This window comes from Stenella coeruleoalba (genome assembly GCF_951394435.1).
Source record: "Stenella coeruleoalba genome assembly, chromosome: 10".
Lineage (NCBI taxonomy): Eukaryota > Metazoa > Chordata > Mammalia > Artiodactyla > Delphinidae > Stenella > Stenella coeruleoalba.
The window spans coordinates 64,288,309-64,309,950 of NC_137156.1; the positions used below are offsets into that span (position 1 = coordinate 64,288,309).

Here is a 21,642-nt window from a genome sequence, read left to right on the forward strand (position 1 = left end):
TCTTGCGTCTCCCTCCCTCCCACCTTCCCTATCCCACCCCTCCAGGCGGTCACAAAGCACCGAGCTGATATCCCTGTGCTATGCGGCTGCTTCCCACTAGCTATCTACCTTACGTTTGTTAGTGTATATATGTCCATGACTCTCTCTCGCTTTGTCACAGCTCACCTTTCCCCCTCCCCATATCCTCAAGTCCGTTCTCCAGTAGGTCTGTGTCTTTATTCCTGTCTTACCCCTATGGGATGCAGCTTTGATCCCTGGTCAGACAGCTAAGATCCCACATGCTTTGCAGCCAAGAAACCAAAATATAAAACATAAGCAATATTGTAACAAATTCAATAAAGACTTTAAAAATGGTCCACATCAAAAAAATCTTTAAAAAAAAGGAAATCATGAGGGAAATATGACTTTTTACAGATCAATGCCAATGAAAGCACTACCTATGAAATTGTATCTGATACAGCCATAGTAGTCCCAGAAAGTAATTTATAGCTTTGACTATATCAGAAAATAAAGAAAACTGATAAAAAATGAGTTCAACTCAAAATGTAGAAAAGATAATGGAGTAAACTCAATGAAAGAGTTTGGGAGAAAGGAGGAAATAATGGGAAACATGAGCAGGAATCAATAAAATAGAGAAAGATTAGAGAGAGGATTGACATAATCTGAACTGTGGTCTTTGAAAAGTTTAATAAGAGACATTTTAGGAAGACTGAATAAAATGCTACAAAAGAAAAACCAAATTACAGAATGAAAAAAGGGAAGCAACTTAAAGATATGACAGACATTTTTAACTTTTTTTTTAAGATTTTTTGATGTGGACCATTTTTAAAGTCTTTATTGAATTTGTTACAATACTGCTTCTGTTTTATGTTTTGGTTTTTTGGCCACGAGGCATGGAGGATCTTAGCCCCCCGACCAGGGATGGAACCCACACCCCCTGCAATGGAAGGCAAAGTCTTAACCACTGGACCACCAGGGAAGTCCCTCAGGCTTTTTTTTTTAGTTCTTAAAGAATCCTATTAACTGCATATGCTGACTTCTCCTATGGCCAAGATAGACTAATAGGCATTGCCCTTCCTACCTGAAACAACCAAAACTGACAAAAGTATGAAACAACACTTTTGAAGATACTGGACACCAGGCCACAAAGGACAGACTGTTGATTGACTGAGTGAGCCCTACTTTTGCCTCTGTTTACTGCCTGAGAGGGTTTTGAGGCTGCAGTGCAGAGAGAGAGGGCCTAGGCAGAACCCAGCAGGCTCCCTGAGGCGAGCAGGTGAAGCTGAGAGGCTGCGCACACCAAGGCAGCTTTTCAGACAATACAGGAGTGGGAAGTTACACAGAGAGAGAACTCCAGAGATCAGTGGAGGTGCCCCCTTGAGTGCTGGACTGAGCACTGATCAGTACATGTATGCGAAGAAGCTACCTGAATGAATACTATCAAACATTTAGAGAAGAGCTAACACCTATCCTTCTCAAACTCTTCCAAAATAGAGCAGAGGGAGGAACACTCACAAACTCATTCTACGAGGCCACCATCACCCTGATACCAAAGACAGACAAAGATGCCACAAAGAAAGAAAACTACAGGCCAATATCACTGATGACCATAGATGTAAAAATCCTCAACAAAATACTATCAAACAGAATCCAACAGCATATTAAAAGGATCATACACCATGATCAAGTGGGGTTTATCCCAGGAATGCAAGGATTCTTCAATATACACAAATCAATCAATGTGATAAACCATATTAACAAATCGAAGGAGAAAAACCATATGATCATCTCAATAGATGCAGAAAAAGCTTTTGAAAAAATTCAACACCTATTTATGATAAAAACCCTCCAGAAAGTAGGCATAGAGGGAACTTACCTCAACATAATAAAGGCCATATATGACAAACCCACAGCCAACATCATTCTCAATGGTGAAAAACTGAAACCATTTCCTATAAGACCAGGAGCAAGACAAGGTTGTCCACTCCCACCACTGTTATTCAACATAGTTTTGGAAGTTTTAGCCACAGCAATCTGAGAAGAAAAAGAAAAAAAAGGAATCCAAATCAGAAAAGAAGTAAAGCTGTCACTGTTTGCAGATGACATGATACTATACATAGAGAATCCTAGAGATGCTACCAGAAAACTACTACAGCTAATCAATGAATTTGGTAAACTAGCAGGATACAAAATTAATGCAGAGGGGCTTCCCTGGTGGCACAGTGGTTGAGAGTCCGCCTGCTGATGCAGAGGACACGGGTTCATGCCCCGGTCTGGGAAGATCCCACACCACAGCTGGGCCCGTGAGCCATGGCCACTGGGCCTGCACGTCCAGAGCCTGTGCTCCGCAACGGGAGAGGCCACAACAGTGAGAGGCCCGCATACCGCAAAAAAAAAAAAAATTAATGCACAGAAATCTCTTGCATTCCTATATACTAATGATGAAAATACTGAAAGAGAAATTAAGGAAACACTCCCATTTACCATGGCAACAAAAAGAATAAAATACCTAGGAATAAACCTACCTAAGGAGACAAAAGACCTGCATGCAGAAAACTATAAGACACAGATGAAAGAAATTAAAGATGATACAAACAGATGGAGAGATATACCACGTTCTTGGATTGGAAGAATCAACATTGTGAAAATGACTATATGACCCAAAGCAATCTACAGATACAACGCAATCGCTATCAAACTACCAATGGCATTTTTCACAGAACTAGAACGAAAAAATTTACAATTTGTATGGAAACACAAAAGACCCCAAATAGCCAAAGCGATCTTGAGAAAGAAAAATGGAGCTGGAGGAATCAGGCTCCCTGACTTCAGACTATACTACAAAGCTACAGTAATCAAGACAGTATGGGGACTTCCCTGGTGGTGCAGTGGTTAAGAATCCGCCTGCCAATGCAGGGGACATGGGTTCAAGCCCTGGTCTGGGAAGATTCCACATGCCGTGGAGCAGCTAAGCCTGTGAGTCACAACTACTGAGCCCGCGTGCCACAACTACTGAAGCCCGCATGCCTAGAGCCCGTGCTCCACAACAAGAGAAGCCACCTCAACGAGAAGCCCGTGCACGGCAACGAAGAGTAGCCCCCACTCGCCACAACTAGAGAAAGCCCATGCACAGCAATGAAGACCAAATGCAGTCAAAAATAAATAAGTTAAATAATTTTTTTTAAAAAGAGAATATATAAAAGAAGAAAAAGAAACAGTATGGTACTGACACAAAAACAGAAATATAGATCAATGGAACAGGATAGAAAGCCCAGAGATAAACCCATGCACATATGGTCACCTCATCTTTGATAAAGGAAGCAAGAATATACAACGGAGAAAGGACAGCCTCTTCAATAAGTGGTGCTGGGAAAACTGGACAGCTACATGTAAAAGAATGAAATTAGAACACTTCCTAACATCGTACACAAAAATAAACTCAGAATGGATTAAAGACCTAAATGTAAGGCCAGACACTATAAAACTCTTAGAGGAAAACATAGGCAGAACACTCTATGACATAAATCACAGCAAGATCCTTTTTGACCCACCTCCTAGAGAAATGGAAATAAAAACAAAAATTAACAAATGGGACCTAATGAAATTTAAAGGCGTTTGCACAGCAAAGGAAACCATAAACAAGACGAAAAGACATGCCTCAGAATGGGAGAAAATATTTGCAAATGAAGCAACTGACAAAGGATTAATCTCCAAAATATACAAGCAGCTCATACAGCTCAATATCAAAAAAATAAACAACCCAATCCAAAAATGGGCAGAAGACTTAAATAGACATTTTTCCAAAGAAGACATACAGATGGCAACAAACACATGAAAGGATGCTCAACATCACTAATCATTAGAGAAATGCAAATCAAGGACAGGAATAAAGATGCAGATGTAGAGAATGGACTTGAGGACACAGGGAGGGAGAAGGGTAAGCTGGGACGAAGTGAGACAGTAGCATTGACATATATACACTACTGAATGTAAAATACATAGCTAGTGGGAAGCAGCTGCATAGCACACGGCGATTGGCTTGGTGCTTTGTGACCACCTAGAGGGGTGGGATAGGGAGGGTGAGAAGGAGATGCAAGAGGGAGGGGATATGAGGATATATGTATACATATAGTTGATTCACTTTGTTATACAGCAGAAACTAACACAACATTGTAAAGCTATTATACTCCAATAAAGATGTTAAAAAAAAAAAGCCAACACAGTGAGGTATCACCTCACACCAGTCAGAATGGCCATCATCAAAAAATCTATAAACAATAAATGCTGGAGAGGGCGTGGAGAAAAGGGAACCTTCTTGCACTGTTGGTGGGAATGTAAATTGATACAGCCATTATGAAGAACAGTATGGAGGTTCCTTAAAAAAATAAAAATAGAACTACCATACGACCCAGCAATCCCACTACTGGGCATATACCTTGAGAAAATCATAATTAAAAAAGAGACATGTACCACAATGTTCACTGCAGCACTGTTTACAATAACCAGGACATGGAAGCAACCTAAGTGTTCATCGACAGATGAATGGATAAAGAAGATGGGACACATATATACAATGGAATATTAGCCATAAAAAGAAAGGAAATTGAGTTATTTGTAGTGAGGTGGATGGACCTAGAGTCTGTCATACAGAGTGAAGTAAGTCAGAAAGAGAAAAACAAATGCCGTATGCTAACACATATATATATGGAATCTAAAAAAAAAAAATGGTTTTGATGGACCTAGGGGCAGGACAGGAATAAAGATGCAGACGTAGAGAATGGACTTGAGGACACCAGGACGGGGTAGGGTAAGCTGGGACAAAGTGAGAGAGTAGCATTGACATATATACACTACCAAATGTAAAACAGATAGCTAGTGGGAAGCAGCTGCATAGCACAGGGAGATCAGCTTGGTGCTTTGTGACCACCTAGAGGGGTGGGATAGGGAGGGTGGGAGGGAGACGCAAGAGGGAGGAGATATGGGGATGTATGTATACATATAGCTGATTCACTTTGTTACACAGCAGAAACTAACACAACATTGTAAAGCAATTATACTCCAATAAAGACGTCAAAAAAAAAAAAAAAAAAAAGAAGAAGAAGAAGATACCTGAAGCCAGAGAAACAACCTCTTGAAAGGATTAGAGGATTATCTAATCTAAGAGGATTATCTAAAGGATTATCTAATCACTAATACCCACCATTCAAGAAGCATGAAAATACAACCCATAAAGCGAATAATCAATCCATCACAATTAACCCAGAACTGACACAAATGTTAAATGCACAGGCAAGAATAGTAAAACAGCCATTAGAACTGCAGTCATACATACACACTCAAACAATTAAGTAGACATACTGAAGATGTAAAAGGACCCCAATCAAACTCTAGATATGAAAACTACCATGTGTGAGATGAGAAACATATACTGATGATGGGATTAACACTATAATAAACGTTTAGAAGAAGTGATTAGGGAACTCAAAGACATGACAATTTTTTTTTAAAAAAATCCAAAATGAAATACAGGTAAGAGAGCATAAAGAAACAGAGAATTGTGAGCTGGGGCCTAATATATGTGTCACTGGACTTCCAAAGTGTTGCAGGGCAGAAGGGACAAAAATATTTAAAGAAAAATGGCAAATATTTTCCAAATTTGATAAAAACTGTAACTCCAGAGACCCAATAAGCTCAATGAACACCAAACAAAGAAATATGAAGAAAATGAGACCAAAGTATAAGGTAATCAAATTGCTCAAAACCAACGAAAAAGTAAGAGGAGGAAGATAAAAACGACAGGACATTTCTCAGTAGAAACAATGCAAGCAATTTTCTCAGCTGAGGTCAGAGAAGATGTTGCTGCGCCTTCTCGTTTCAGCTCTCATATTGTAAACAGATGTCCTATTCCCAGTCTATTCAGTGCCATATTTTTGCACTTCTGTGCTTTTTGTTGGTCATTTCACTGCTTAAAAAGGCCCCACGCATATTGCTGGAGTGCTGTCTAGTGCTCCTGAGGACTCCAGCCTGGGATGCGCGTTGCAGAGAAAACAGATGGGTTAGGTCTGCTTCTTACAGGCATGAATTACACTGCTGTTGGCCATGAGTTCAATGATACTGAATCAACAGAGTACATTAAATAAGGTGTTTTTAACCAAAAAGAAACATAAAATAAGGTTCCATATTGATCACTTGATGAAAATGTTGTGATCAGAGGTTCCCAGGAGTCTAATCCTGCATTTCCCTGAGAAGCAACTGTTCAGTGTCAGCTAATCAGTGCTCAGAGCTACTTCATAGAACATATCAACCACAAGAAACCCTGGTGATTTTGGCCACCAGGTCTTAGGGTGGTTTGTCACACAGCAATAGGTAACAAACACTTACTGAAAGTCAGACTGTCTTACCTTGGCCAGGCCAAGTGTCATAGATCGGTTCCCTGGAAACAGACTCTGAGAGAGACCTGTATGCAAGGGTTTGTTGAGGAGTGCTCTTGGGAGGACTCACACCTGGCAGGGAGCATGTGAGGCAGAACTTGGCAATGGGAGAAGCTGAGCTGCCATGCAGTTGCAACTGCGGTCTCAGCTGACCCTAAAGAAGCCCTTCCAAGTCATCCCAAAAGGAGGCAAAGAGGCTGGGCCTTCCTATCCCTGCTTGCCAGTCATTTACTATGGGCTACTCCCTGTGAAGGGGTGTCATCTTGAGTGAATCTGTTTCTGCAGCTGAGTTTTTGCAAGCAAGGTAGCTGTGAGTCGGTATTCACAGATGCTGGGGAATAGGTGTGACTTTTCTGCAAGTGGGATTTAGCAGAAATGCCACACTTCACTACAGGGTACCTGTACCAATCAGCCCCTGAGTCCTTTTGACATGATCCTAGTCATTTGGAGAACTTCCTCACCATCTGGTGTGACAGGAAATTTCAGGCTGAATTTATACATTTCCTGGCCCACACCTGGACATTTTTCAAGCTGGTTCTCCAAGAAGCCCTGGTTTCTTTGGGTGGAAAATCATATTTCAAACCACAATTTGGGCATTAGAAACTCACATTGGTACGCTTCACTACTCCTTATGACTTGAAACCCCCAGCGTTTTTTGTTGGGCTTTGTGTCCTTGTCCTTTGAAGGCCAGTATTTTTACTAGAACGCACTGCCTGCGTCTCAACCTCCTCCTCTCCCTGTGTTACCTAGCTCTTTCAGAGGGCGGTTCTACCCAGCCGCCAAGCCCCTCACCAGAGGGTCATCCTAATGACCACTTCTGCCCTCCCACCTGAGCTCCACATCTTTACGGCCACAGCCCAGTGCCCCATTCACAAAAAGTACTCCATAAATATTGGCCGGAGAGGATAAAAATGGCTACCATTCAGTTGGAGGTTGCTGTTCGGGTTTCTGAGAGGCCAGGCCTGACTTTTCTTGGAGCCAGAGGCTAATTCTCAATATCTAAGCTGCTTGAACTCAAATCCTTTCCCCCACCACAAAAAGCACGTTCAAGTATCAGCACACCAAAGTGCACCCAGGCTAGCACCATGAACTTCCCAAAGCTTGGGACTTCTCCTACAGCAGGGGCTGTAACACCTGCTTCCCAGGTGGGATTTTCCCTCCTGGACAAGTCAACCTGGAAAGTAAAAGGGGGACAGAGCAATGAGCTGAGAGGGCCCTGAGAGAAAGGAGTAAGGTGACAGAGGAGATGTGAGTATTCACTTTTCCATTCATTCACTCATTCACCAAATATTTCCTGAAATCATGCTCTATCCCAAACCTGGAGTTGGAGGGGGGAAGGTAGAGAATGATGACACAGAGTTTCTTAACCTTGAGTACAAAATGTCACCCAGTGGAAACAAGAGACAGGAACCGGCCCAGGACCAACAGAGTCAGGGGGGCCCAGAGAAAGCACATTACACAGGCCAGGGTAGTCCACAGGAGATGCTCTGGGGAGGACTCAATGCTGATACTGAGTCTTGGTCAGTGAGGAGGAAGAGAAAGGGAAATGAGAAGCCATACTGACATTCTCAGCAAGAGAACATCACAGAAAAGAACAAGGTAGCTTGTTCTGAAAGAAAGCTGCACGTGAGAGTGGTATGTAGCCAAACTCCGGCCTCCAAGTCTGCCCAACTGTGCATTTCTGTAAAAGGACGGTACTAGACTTTACTAGGATTAACTATAACCAGCTGGGGCGTGAAAAGCAGAGTGTCCCGCCCCAGCCTCCCTCAGGCAGCACGTGGGACTATCACACATGGCTCTCTGAGGTCCACTGATATCTGGAAGCCTGAACACTGACCAAGGAAGGATGGGTGGGCAGGAGGCAGAGGCTGGGGGAAGATCAGCAACCAGTCCAGGTGACTATGGGACACTAGGTCTACTGATAGGGACAAAGAAGCAACACACACACACACACACACACACACACAGCCAGGCCCTTCCTCCTACCCTCCCCTGTGGGACCTCAGCTCTTTGGGCTCTAAGTGTCTTGACACCAAGCCCATGGGGTCTCCTCCAGGCATTCCTGTTACGGGGCAGCACGAGAGGTACGAGGCTGTGTGAGTGGGCCATGCCCCAGTCTCTGCCCTCTGCTCCCCTGTTCTTGTCTACAGAGGCTGCCAGACTCAACTGCAATACCCCCAGTTATAGCGATGCTGATACCTACAAGAGGAGCACAGGCCGCTGGACCCACTGCCTAAGACATCCATCAGACTTCTATCCAGATAGTCAGGCTCCTCATCTCACACTTTCTAGAGAGTAATGGAATCCATGCAAGCTCCCTCGGCTAAGTGAAAAACTAGTTCTCTAGAGTATGTTATGTGCAACCCCACAACCGCCAGGAGAGCAGAGCTTCAGAACACACAAGAGACTCTCCAAGCATTTATTCAGTTGACAACTGAAATCTCCACACTCCTTAATGCCTCAACACAACTTGAGCCTTAATGTGGACACTGGAGCACTGGGAAGGGGATTCCTAGACTGAGTTGCCCCAGGAGGGCTTGTGTGGCAGAGGCTGGACACTCAGATGCATCCGCACTGGGCAGCAGGGGACCTTCTCCCAACCCAGACAGCTGAGTCAGATGTGGACATGGTGATGTCCTGTACCTCAGAAAAGCATCTTTAGTTTAGAGCGGGATCAGAATCTCAGACAGGCAATGCCCCAAAGGTACCAAATCCAGTCTCGCCCCAGGGATAGGAGGCTCCACAGTTTTCATCCAGAGGAGTTCTCTGGACTCTTCTCACTCACAGAAAGCTCCCTATCCACCGAGGCAGGTACTTTCAGTTTGGGACAGCTCAGATTAGCAGACAAATCAACACCTCCTGAGTTTAAATCCACCCTAGAGAGAACCCACTTTGCTTGTCACTCAAGACCCCAGGTCCTGACATACTAATAAAAATTTGTAAAACCATCAAATTACTCCCACCAGCATCTTCTCCACCCTCCTCCCTTACCCACTTGCTAGAAAATTGCCTCCCTGTCTCTCCCTTTAGCTTGTAGGCCAACACCAGGGCACCAGGCAGCCCCTTCCCTGGCCCGAGTTTGCTGCCATCTTGCTTCACAGTCTCACCTCTTTCACCTAGTTTTCCCCAGCCAGTCACCCAGCACTCTGTACCAGCTTGGACCATGAAAGCCTTTTCAGGGAGGCACACAGTTTGGATGTTCGAGGAGAAATTCACAGGGAAGGCAAGCAGAGCAAGGGCAACGTCATTTCCCACTGTTCCAATAGGATTAAAATATTTGTGGATAACCATGTCTCGGACTGGGACCTTGATTGCCATTTTGGAGGTATGCATCAAGCGTATGTCTCCCATCTTCACTGTGTATTCCACATGGCTGCAGAGAGATCTTCGAGGCTCTACACTCCCCTTCCACATCTTCTAGGTTCTTCCCAGCCTGGTCCTATCTCCAAAGCCACTTATCGGTCACTTCCCTCCCTCCCTCCCGACCACATCCCTTCCTGGACCCCTGGCCACTCTATCCAGTGATTCTCAACGTTTGGTCCCCAGATGAGCAGCATCAGCGTCAGCTGGGAGCTTGTCAGAGATGCAAATTCTCAGGTCCCACTCCTAACCTACTGAATCAGAAACTCTGCGGTTGGGGACGGGCAATTATTGTTTCAACAAGCTCTGCAGGTGTTCCCATGCTCACTAAATTTGAGACCACTGAGCTAGCCAAATTGGTCAGCTACATTCTATTCCCCGTAAATATTCCCTCTTACAAGTCTCTGCCCACACACTGTTTCCCAACTTGCACCTCTCCCCGCTTCTTGCCACTTGGCTTGAAGGCTACTCAGCACAGGGTTAAAAAAAGTAGTTTTGAACTTGATTTTGCATTTTGACTTTCCAGGCTACCAAGGGCCCTAACATCACCTACCTCTGACTGTACCCTGAAGAGCTATAGTCAGGGACTGTGACCCTCTTTTTCAGATGAGGAAGAGGAAGCTCAGGAAGAGGTCAGGACTGGCTCCAGGTCACACAGCCTGACCAGAAGCCCAAGCCTGGAACCCCGAAAACTCACCCAAATACGCAGTGGGCCGCGGTCAGCACCCACCAACTGGCAATGAGGGAGCCTCCGCATATGTGTTTATCATTGATCTGCAGGCTGACTTGCCAAGGCCACTTCCTCTCTGGGGCCGGCCTTCCGCCAACTACCCTTGAAGTCCAATGGCCACACACTAGAGCAGGTCAATGAAGGGACAGGACTGAAAGTAAAGCCGCTGACGCCACCACGACCAGAGCCAGATAATCCTCAGAAGTCTCAGAACCCTCAGAGCAATGCCATGTCCCCTCCGACCCCCAGGGCAGGTCTGTATCCCCTAAGACGCCTCAGAAAACGGTCATGTCCTCTCAGATCTCAAGGACAGGGTTGGGTCCACTCAGACCCCCCCAGGGTCCCCCTGAGAGCCTCCTCCCCCAGGGCTGGGGCCCATGCCCCTCAGACCAGGCCAGTTCTCTGCCGCAGGGCTTGGCCCGGAAACATCACCTGAAGGAAAGAGCTGTGGTCGTTTGGTCCCTCCTGGTGCTGGTGTATGTGGAGGTGTCAGAGCCTTGTAAGAATCAGAGTCACCTAGGGTAAACGCCACCAAATCGGGGGCTGCCGCAGTCATACGGGATTCCGTGGCCCCCGAAGTTCCCGGAAGCCCTCGAGGAGGCAGCTTCCACGGGCGTGCCCTGGCGTCCTCGCGGCCGCCCCGCGAGATGGGTGGAGAGCCTGAGGTCAGCGCCGAACAGCCCTGCGCCCCCTCCCCGCCCGCCCGGGCCTCACTGAGCCGAGGTTGAAGGACCAGGAGCCAGACCAGGAGGCCCAGGGATCCGCCGCCGCTGCGGCGGACGCCCGGGGACGCCATGGTACCTCTGGTCGCCTCCGCGCTCTGCAGCGCCCCCTCGCGGCGGCTCCGCGCCTGCCCTCCTGTTGGCGGGAAACGGCTGGGCGGGAAAACTGGTCCCCGGCGCCTGTGGGGTCATCTGAGGTTCAGGGCCTGGACCGGACGGGGCCTCGGAGCGCTGGCCACAGAGAGTGGCAGCCGCGCCACCGCCGCACAGAGATGTACCCGGAACTCCCTGTAGGGCTGCATCAGGCCTTTACCGGCGTTTCCCTCCCCTTCTTGTTGGCAGTAAAAATTTTAATTCCTCAATATAAATGTTGCGTTGAATGTTACTAACCACTGAGTTAGAAATGATACCGACATCTTTTAAAAAATCAACATCCACGTGAAAAGAGCCATTAGTGGAATGCAAATTAAAACCACAGTGAAATATCACCACACATCTAACAGGCTAGCTAAAATTTAAAAATAATGACAACACCGATAATGACACAGATGCAGAGATATTGGATCACTCATACACCGTGGTAGGAATATAAAATATTACAGCCACTTTGGAAAACGGATCAACAGTTTCTTATAAAACAAAACATACAATTACTATATGACTCAGTAATTGTACTCCTGGGCATTTATCCCAGAGAAATAAAGATTTATGTACACACACACATGCACAAACACACACACACAAATACATTTACAAATGTTTACAGTGGCTAAATTCATGCTAGCCAACATTTGGAAACAACCTTGTAGTAGACAGAATAATGGCTTCCCAAAGAAATCCACATTCTGATCCCTGGAACCTGTGACTATATTACCTTACATCGCAAAAAAAGAATGGGATAAAATTTTTTAATCTTGAGAAAAGGAGACTAACCTAGATGACATACATAAAAGTAGCCACAATGTTTTGCAGTTTCTCCGTCAAGAGACAAAGTCAGACTGTGATATAAGCAGCCATGTCACTAGGTCTATATGACCTGGCAAATCCTATGGTGCTAGAGTTTGCTGTGGTGAATTAAAATGCTGTAAGGAGTCTGCTATGTCCTAATTAGAGAGTCACAGTATAGATCCCTACAGTTCTGGAGCACGACCATACTCTCTGCTGCAAAGAAACTGTATATCCTTTGAAAAGCAATTCCTGGCACACTACTGAATCCTAAAAAGAAACTAAATGCCAGACCATGGGACATTAAATGACTAAGAGACCAGCACCTCCTATCATAAGATGGAAATTTAGCCAAATTCACTAAGTCGTAAACTCAGTTGGAAAAGGCAATTCATGACCCACTGGAAGTGATACATTTGGGATTGGATCATGGCAGTCTTGAAGACACAAGTAAGTTGTGCAGAGAAAAGGCCTAGACCCCCATGTCACTTATTTGTATTGAATTGAAACAATTCTCCATCAGTTCACACCCATAGCCTGATAGGGTGTATCCTATGACCAACGGATGAAAGAAGAAAAAACCTGGCCCTGGCTCACAGATGGGCTCAAAATCTTGGTGCCGGCTGAAAGTAGACTACTGTTGCACTAGTTATTCAGGGGTTATATATACACACTCAGCGGTTATATATACACATATATATTCTATATATAGCTAGCATTGCCTGCCTATAATGCCTTTGTTGACACCACTATCAGTGGACTCATGGAAGGTCTGACTTACCATCATGGAATCCTGTGTAACAGCACCTTAGACATAAGGACCTGCTTTTTGGTCAGGAAGGTGCAAAGTAGGTACATGATTAAAAGACCCACCGGAACTATCATGAACTTCATTATACAGAAGCTAGAGGCTTTATCACATATGGGAATGGCCTCTGTATTAGTTTTCTCTGCTTTGTAACAAATAATCACAAATTCAGTGGCTTAAAAGAAACAGACGTTTATTATCTCACAGTTCCTGGGGGCCAGGAGTCAAGGTACAGCTTACCTGGGTCTTCTGTAAGGCTGCAATCAAGGTGTCAGCCAGGGCTGGGTTCTCATCCACCAGGAGACTCGAATAGAGAAGAGTTTGCTTCCAAGCTCGATCAGTTGTTGCCTGAATTCGTTTCCTTTGGCTGTAGGACTCATGGCAGCTTGCTTCTTCAAAGCTAGCAAGGAGAGGAAGACACACAGAGTGAGTCTTCCAGCCAGACAGTCTTACATATTGTAGCATAATGACAAGGGTGATATCCCACTCCTGGAATCAATCAGTCCAAATTCACTTTTCAAATGTCCTTGATGGAGAAGTAAAAATTATTAATTTTATTAAGTACTGACCCTTTAATCCACAGTTAAGATTGTGTGTAATGAAATGACAATTATGCACAAAGCACTGCTGCTGTATAAAGAAGTTGGATGTTAACTCAAGCAAGCTGTACAACTGTCTGAGCTGTGAGCTGAATTAGCTGCTTTCATCATGGGACATCATGGTCCTTCACAAGAGTGACTAATAAACTGCAGTTATTTAGACGCATATTTGGCAGACATATTCTCAAAAATAAAGTTAGAGTCTGCAACTTTGAAGAAAACAACTGACAGTACTTGTTGGCAATGATAAAATTTGAGCTTAGAGGTGAGAATTTGAATTTTGGAAAATTTATATTTGCTACCATGAGCTCAACAGCTTTCCGATAATTAAATACTTTTCTGACAACAGTAGTGGTAATATGAGTGAATGTGATTTTCTGATACTGTGTAATGAAACGTGTCAACATTTGGAAACTCTGCATAACTAAGTGAACCAATATTTTTCAATGATTTACAAAATTATGCATAGCTTCAAAAGATCCATTTGGAGTGAAAGGTAGACCAATGGATTTCAATGTAATAAGTACAAAAAGTTCAAAAAGTTTCATATTCCACATTGCAAAAAACTACCACTTGTCAAGTTTTGGTGTATTATAAAATGATTTTTTTAAATCCTCAATTACTTGAAAAGTTTATTAAAATACTCCTCCCTTTTCCAGCTGTATATTTATATGAGACTAGGTTTTTTCATATACTTCAACCAGAAAAATACATTTTGGAAGAGAATGATAACCCAGCTGTCTTCTGTTAAGTGTGCCTTTACTCTAGGGTTACCTCAGCCTTAATACTAAGGTGTGAGCCTTGCAGGGTCTCTACTGATAACCTGAGTAGACAGTGAAGTCCCTCCCCTCTGGATGGATGAAACTGGAATGTTTCCTAGTGCCTTGTGGGCTCTGAGGCTGGTTCACCTTATAGTTCCCTGGCAGATGTTCTTTGTTCTTTTGCCTAGCCTCCTGGAAATTTAACCTACGTGTGTACAGATCAGTATTCAGCCAAAGACTAAAGGGGATTGTTCTGCAGGTTTCTGGAGCTCTTTCTCTGCACATCTCCATCCTACCCAGCAGGGATTGGCAAACTTTCTCTGTAAAGAGACAAACAGTAAATATTTTAGGCTTTGCAGGCCACACATGGACTCTGCCACATATTCTTTTTTTTAAACTTTTTAAAAGTGTGTAAATCTCGGCTTCCCTGGTGGCGCAGTGGTTGAGAGTCTGCCTGCCCATGCAGGGGACACGAGTTCGTGCCCCGGTCCGGGAAGATCCCACATGCCGCAGAGCGGTTGGGCCCGTGAGCCACGGCCGCTAAGCCTGTGCGTCTGGAGCCTGTGCTCCGCAACAGGAGAGGCCACAACAGTGAGAGGCCCGCGTACTGGAAAAAAAAAAAAAAAAGGGTGTAAATCATCCTTAGGTCAGTACAAAAACAGGCTATGTCTGGAACTGGCCCATAAACCATAGTTTACCAACACTTCTCTACAGTATTCTGACCTGCAAACTCCAGATACCTAGCCTTCCTGAACTCCAATCTCTTGTCTCCTTAACTTCGTGATACCATCATGTTCTGTTTGGGTTTCTCTCCCTGTGCCATCTGAAAATTGCCTCTGCTTAGGAATCCAGGACAGTTACAGGGTTTGTCTCACTTGTTTCCTTCTCTCCAGGATCACTGTGCTAATGCTGCCTATTGTCCTGATGTCTGAAAAATCGTTTCTTTTACTCCGTCTAGTTTTCTAGCTGTTTATAATGGGTCAAACTCCACACTGGATATTTCTTCATTGCCCTACAGTATAACTTTGAGTTTCTTTTTTTAAATAGATAACAGAAAGCTTAGACTGATCTCTAGGTCTCTTGGTGTCCTGAAACGTTCACCTCAGTTTTTTGGTTTTTTTAAAAAAATACTTAGGGCTTCCCTGGTGGCGCAGTGGTTGAGAGTCCACCTGCCGATGCAGGGGACGCGGGTTCGTGCCCCAGTCTGGGAAGATCCCACGTGCCGCGGAGTGGCTGGGCCCGTGAGCCATGGCCGCTGAGCCTGAACATCTGGAGCCTGTGCTCCGCAACGGGAGAGGCCACGGCAGTGAGAGGCCCGCGTACCGCCAAAAAAAAAAAAAAAAAAAAAAAAAAAAGCCTGGGGTTAGCCCAGGTTTTGACAAATTCCTAAAAAATCTGGTAATGGAGTTGGAATCTGACTCCTTGGTGACTCCCTCCTCTTCCTATCTTGCTTGCTCTGGGAATCCTGACTTCTTAGAGAGGCAGTCACTTAGAAATGTAGGGAAGGAAAAAGTTTGGAGAGTTTGGGAGTCCTCATCCTTTCCTTCTCATTACTACTCTGGCTACTTAAGACATAAGTGCTTGGTAGTTTGAGTTGAAAATTCTCTCTGCTTTGCTACTGGAAACCTGCAGGGAGGTAAAAAGTGTCTGAAAAGTTAAGGCAGCTTTTAAAGCTCATACTGTTGTTGACCTACGGGAGGAATCTTAAAGGCCATCGAACGAAGACACAGCGCCTGCATCAAAGAAGTCACAAAGGACTAATGTGTGGAGAGGGACAGTTCCCCACCAGCATTAAGAAAGTCCAAAATTGTTCTCCTAACTGGGAAGATTGCTTACCAGTCTAAATTGAGAGAGGTACCTCATTGGGCCTTTAAAGTGATCAAGAATTCTGATCTGAAAGGAGAAACTATTAAATACCTGCTGAGGATGTTAGATGTAGGAGGGTTAAGAGTATAGCTGAGAGAAATGCTAACTCTTAACAATTCCAGTCTTTCAAAAAAGTAGAACAACTGGTTTTCTATACATACTCATGGTATATTTTCACTTTTGATTAGGAGTCCTCTGTTTCAATGTGTGTCTTTTGAATTACCTGTGTCTTCTGAGTTATGACCTTCGATGTCAACGATTCATGTGTAAATATGTTCATTTGTATTTTTTAGTTTATAATGCCAATTTTCAAAGTAGTTTTACCAAATTACACTCCCACTATCAGTGTGACTCTTTCTATTATCCCCATTCTTCTCAACAGTTATTCCCACAGTTATTAGCTTTTCCCACATGATGGGCATAAAATTAATCTTTTTATGGTTTTAATTTGCATTTCCCTGAAGTTGAGTATATTTTCATATCTTTACTTATCATTTGTGCCTTCTTTCTATAAAATGTTTGTTCATAACATCTATTCAATTTTACATTTGAGCTGCTTTTAAAGTATTTTTTGTTCAGTTTTTTTATGTATACTAATCCTTTGTTGGTAACGTGTGTTTCAAATATCATTTGACAATCATGATTTGTCTTTTCACTTTATTGTACTCTTTCAGGTCTGGCTTCTTTCACTCAACATAATGTTTTTGAATTCATTCATGTTTCTGTGTATAACAGCAGTTTATTCTTTTTGATTGCCAAGTAGTATTTCAGTGGCTATCATTTATCTGCTGACAAACATTTGAGTTGTTTCTAGATTCAAGCTATTATGGATAAAGATGCTATGAACATTCATATATAAGTCTTTGAGTAGCCATTGTTGCTACTTTCTTCCAGTCTGTGGCTTTTATTTTCATTTTCTTAACAGTGTCTTTCAAAGAACAGAAGATTTTCATTTTGATATAACCTTTTTCTTTTTTCTTGTATGGTTCATGCTTTTTGCATCCTATATAAAGAATCTTTGCCTACTCAAGGGCATTTAGTTCTATAATCCATTTTGAGTTATTTTTTCTAAATAATGCAAGGTAAGGATTGAGTCACTTTATTTTATTTTTGTATACAAATGTCCCATTGTTCCAGCATCATTTACTAAAAAGACTATCCTATCTCCAGTTGAATTATCTTGGCACCTTTGTTAAAATCAACTGGCCATATACATGTGGATCTATTTCTGGACTCTCTATCCTGTTCCACTGATATATATGTCTGCCCTTATGCCAATACCACACTGTCTTGATTGCTATACCTTTATACTAAGTCTTGACATCCAGTAGTTCTTTATTTCAGTTATTCTAGGTCCTTTGCTTTTCCATACATATTTTAGAATCAGCTTGTCAATTTTTACAAAAAAAGCTCCAGATTGAAAAACATGAACAAATTTGGAGGTATAACACTATCAAATTTCAAGACTAACTACAAAGCTGTAATAACTAGGACACTGTGAAGTTGACATAAGAATATACAAATAGATAAGGAACTGAATAGAGTCCAGAAAGATGCACATATATACTGCCAATTAATTTTTACCAAAGTACCAATGCAAATCAATGTGAAAATAAATGTATTTTCAACAAATGGAACTGGATAAAAATTAAAGATAGAGAAAACTACACCTTGTTCCCTATCTCACTCTGCGCCCCAAAATCTGTAGGCCATAGACCTAAATGTAAAAGCTAAAATTATAAGGCTCATAGGAGAAAAAATAGAAGAAAAATTTTGCAACCTCAAGTTAAAAAGTGAAAAAAGCACATCACAGACTTAGGACTCTAATCAGAATCTATGAAGACTACTTACAACCCAGCAATAAAAAGACAAGCATCTTGATTTAAAATGAGCAAAAGAATTGAAAAGATGATTCACAAAAGAAGATATACATATGAGCATTAGTATATGAAAAGGTGCTTGATACCATTAGTTACAGGGAAATACAAAATTAAAACCTCGGTGAGATACCATTTCATACCTATTAGAACTGGGAATCCCCATCAACTACCGATGAGGATGTGGATCAAGTCGAAGTCTCATTTATTGCTAGTAGGAGTATAAAACGGTACAACTAATTTGGAAAACTTTGGAAATTTCTAATAAAGTTAACCATACATCTATTCTATGAACCAGCAGTTCCACTCCTAGGTTTATTCCCAATAGAAGCAAAAGCATATAGGCACAATAAGTCCTGTACTAGAATGTTTATCAGCAGCTGTATTCATAATAACACCAAACGAGAAACAACCCAAATGTCCATCAACAGGAGAATAAACAAACTGTGGAAAATTCACATAATGGGTAACTATTCTGCAATAAAAAGGAATGAACTGATGATACACATGACAACATGGATGAATCTCAAAAACAATATGTGGAATTCGATGAAGGCAGTCAAAAGGTACAAACTTCCAGTTATAAGATAAATAAGTGAGCTCCCCTGGTGGCACAGTGGTTAAGAATCCGCCTGCCAATGCAGGGGACAGCGGTTCGAGCCCTGGTCCAGAAAGATTCCACATGCCGTGGAGTAACTAAGCCCATGTGCCACAACTACTGAGCCTGCACTCTACAACCCACAAGCCACAACTACTGAACCCACATGCCACAACTACTGAAGCTCACGTGCCTAGAGCCCATGCTCCAAGACAAGAGAAGCCACCTCAATGAGAAGCCTGCGCACCTCAACGAAGAGCAGCCCCCGCTCGCCACAACTAGAGAAAGCCCGCGCGCAGCAACAAAGACCCAACACAGCCAAAATAAATAAATAAATGAATAAAATAAATACATTTTTGAAAAAAGATAAAGTACTAGGGATGTAATGTACAACATGATATGTATAATTAACACTGTTGTATGCTATATGTGAAAGTTGTTGAGAGCTAATCGTAAGAGTTCTCACAAAGAAAACTATTTTGCTATTTCCTTAATTTTGTGTTTATATGAGATGATGGATGTTCACCGAACTTACTGTGGTAATCATTTCATGGTGTATATAGGTCAAATCATTATGCTGTACACCTTAAACTTATACAGTGCTATATGTCAATTATATCTCAATAAAACTGAAAGAAAAAAGAAGACAAAAACTTTCCCTACCTATGTTGAAGGTAGACCCAAAAGAACACTTACTGTATGATTCCATTAATGTGAGATGCAATAACCTGCAAATCTAATCTGACAGTAAACAGAACAAAGGTTGCCTCTGGGAGGGGATGATAGAAGGGAATATAAGGGAACACCCTGGATTGATGGAAATGTTCTCTATCACGATTTGGGTGATGTTAGCATGGGTATACATTTGTTAAAACTCATAAAATTGTACAGTGCAATGTGTGCATTGTACTATGAATAAATTATACCTCAATAAAGAAAATAATACAGAAATGCATTGAGATAATACAGTCATTTATCAATATAAAGTTTTAACCTTACCAATTTTAAAATATGAATAGAGGGGCTTCCCTGGTGGCGCAGTGGTTGAGAGTCCGCCTGCCGATGCAGGGGACACGGGTTCATGCCCCAGTCCGGTAAGATCCCACATGCCGCGGAGCGGCTAGGCCCATGGCTGCTGAGCCTGTGCGTCTGGAGCCTGTGCTCCGCAATGGGAGAGGCCACAGCAGTGAGAAGCCCGCGTACCACAAAAATAAATAAATAAATAAATATGAATAGAGAAGGAAGCAATGGCATACAGCCAAGTAGGAATAAAGAAGAATTTAGTCTAAATAAGAAATGACTTTAAAAACTTATATTCCTAACAATCCAGAAATAAAGCTCCAGATAGTATCAACTGAATTAGTTAGATTGAGGTTTTTCCGTGAGCAAGTGAGACTGAAGGTGATGGTGGCTTAATTAAAAGAGAAGTTTATTTCTCTCTTGCATAAAGAGCTGTGATGGCAGCCCTATAAAATCCAAGGAGTCAAGCTCCTTCTGAATTTCTGTTCCATACCCTTAACATCTTCCTCATGTCCCAAGATAGCTGCGCAAGCTCCAGTCACCATGTATACATTCTAGCCAGGAAAGAAGAAGGTGATGAAGGGCTTGTTCTCCTTTTAAGGATATTTTCCAAAATTCATACCCAACATTTCTGTTTATACTTTATTGGCCAGAACTTATTGCCAAACTTAGATACGTGGGAACGTTGGAAATGTACTCTTTATTCTGATCCACTATATGCCCAGAAGGAAGGGGATGAAAGGTGCCACAAGAGAGGATTATCAAGCTTTACCCCAGTCCACTTTTTTATTCACCTAACTATTCACTTGCACCTCTTCCCATATGCAAAATGCGCTAATCCTCTCCTAAAAAAAGGCAACCTCAAACTTTCACGAAAGAAATCAAGGAAAAGTGAAGTGCTCTGCATCATGACAAAGAGCTAATTTGGGACGATATGGTAATGAAGGAAATAAGCCAGCACAGACACAGTAAGCACCCCAACCTGTCCCCTCCCTGAGTCTCAGTGTCGTTCTCCATAGCCTGGCCAAGGCAGTCTGGTGCTCAAGACTCTATTTACCAAGAAGGGGAGCAGCAGAAACACACAGAAAAAGGGCTTGATGTTTGGGCCCAATGCCCTGACCCCTCTCTTGCTTCCAGTCTCTCTCACTTCCTCCTTCCCAGATGCATTGGCTAGGAAACTCATCCACAAAGTTCCCTGCAGAGATGCTAATGGCTATGAGGAACACAGCAGCAGGACCCAACTGCTAAAGCTACCTGTCAACTCACATCACATCACATCACATCACTCCAGGGTTTAAAAAGGATCACAAACACTTTCCTAAGCTAAATGTAAGTTCTCTTCAGTGATCCCAGACCAGTAGAGAACACACACACGACTCTTCAAACATTTATTCAGTTGACATCAGAAATCTCTGCACTCCTTGACGCCTCAACACAACTTGCAGTGAGCCTGGATGTGGCCGCTGGAGCACTGGGAAGGGGGTTCCTAGACTGAGTTGCCCCAGGAGGGCTTGTGTGGCAGAGGCTGGACACTCACAGATGCATCCGCACTGGGCAGCAGGGGACCTTCTCCCAAGCCAGACAGCTGAGTCAGATGTGGACATAGTGATGCCTCCTCACTCTCTCCCAACAATCACCAAGCGGACTGGTTTGATAAAGTGTCAGGTCTAACGCTGTTTCACTGGAGATGATGTCGCTCCTTTGCTAGATGTTCTCCAAGATGTGGCTGAAGCATCATGAAGCATCACCTGGCAGGTCACTGGCCATCCAGCTGGGATGGTTTCACCCACTTCTTCCTGGCAGGCAGAGCACAGCCAAGGTGTAGGTGTGGATGAGGCAGGTTCCTGGATCACCAGGCCGGGAAACTTCCAGGGTTCCTTTCCTGCTGCCACTCTCTGTCATGTGGATCTCCACAGGGTCAGTGG

At 43.2% G+C, this 21,642-nt stretch overlaps 1 protein-coding gene across 5 annotated transcripts in view; it reads right to left on the reverse strand.

The window, feature by feature from the left end:
* LOC307192695 (serine protease 45-like) overlaps positions 1-21,642 on the reverse strand; it is a 60,614-nt gene that overhangs the window by 21,281 nt on the left and 17,691 nt on the right. For 2 of the 5 annotated variants that reach the window (XM_079933943.1, XM_079933947.1), the window contains exon 2: positions 13,237-13,396. The gene's annotated coding sequence lies outside the window, so the exon portion shown is untranslated. Of the gene's footprint in view, positions 1-1,876; positions 2,501-10,953; positions 11,081-13,236; positions 13,397-21,254; positions 21,600-21,642 lie in introns of those variants that run through there. The other 3 variants (XM_079933944.1, XM_079933945.1, XM_079933946.1) reach the window with 3 other exon arrangements.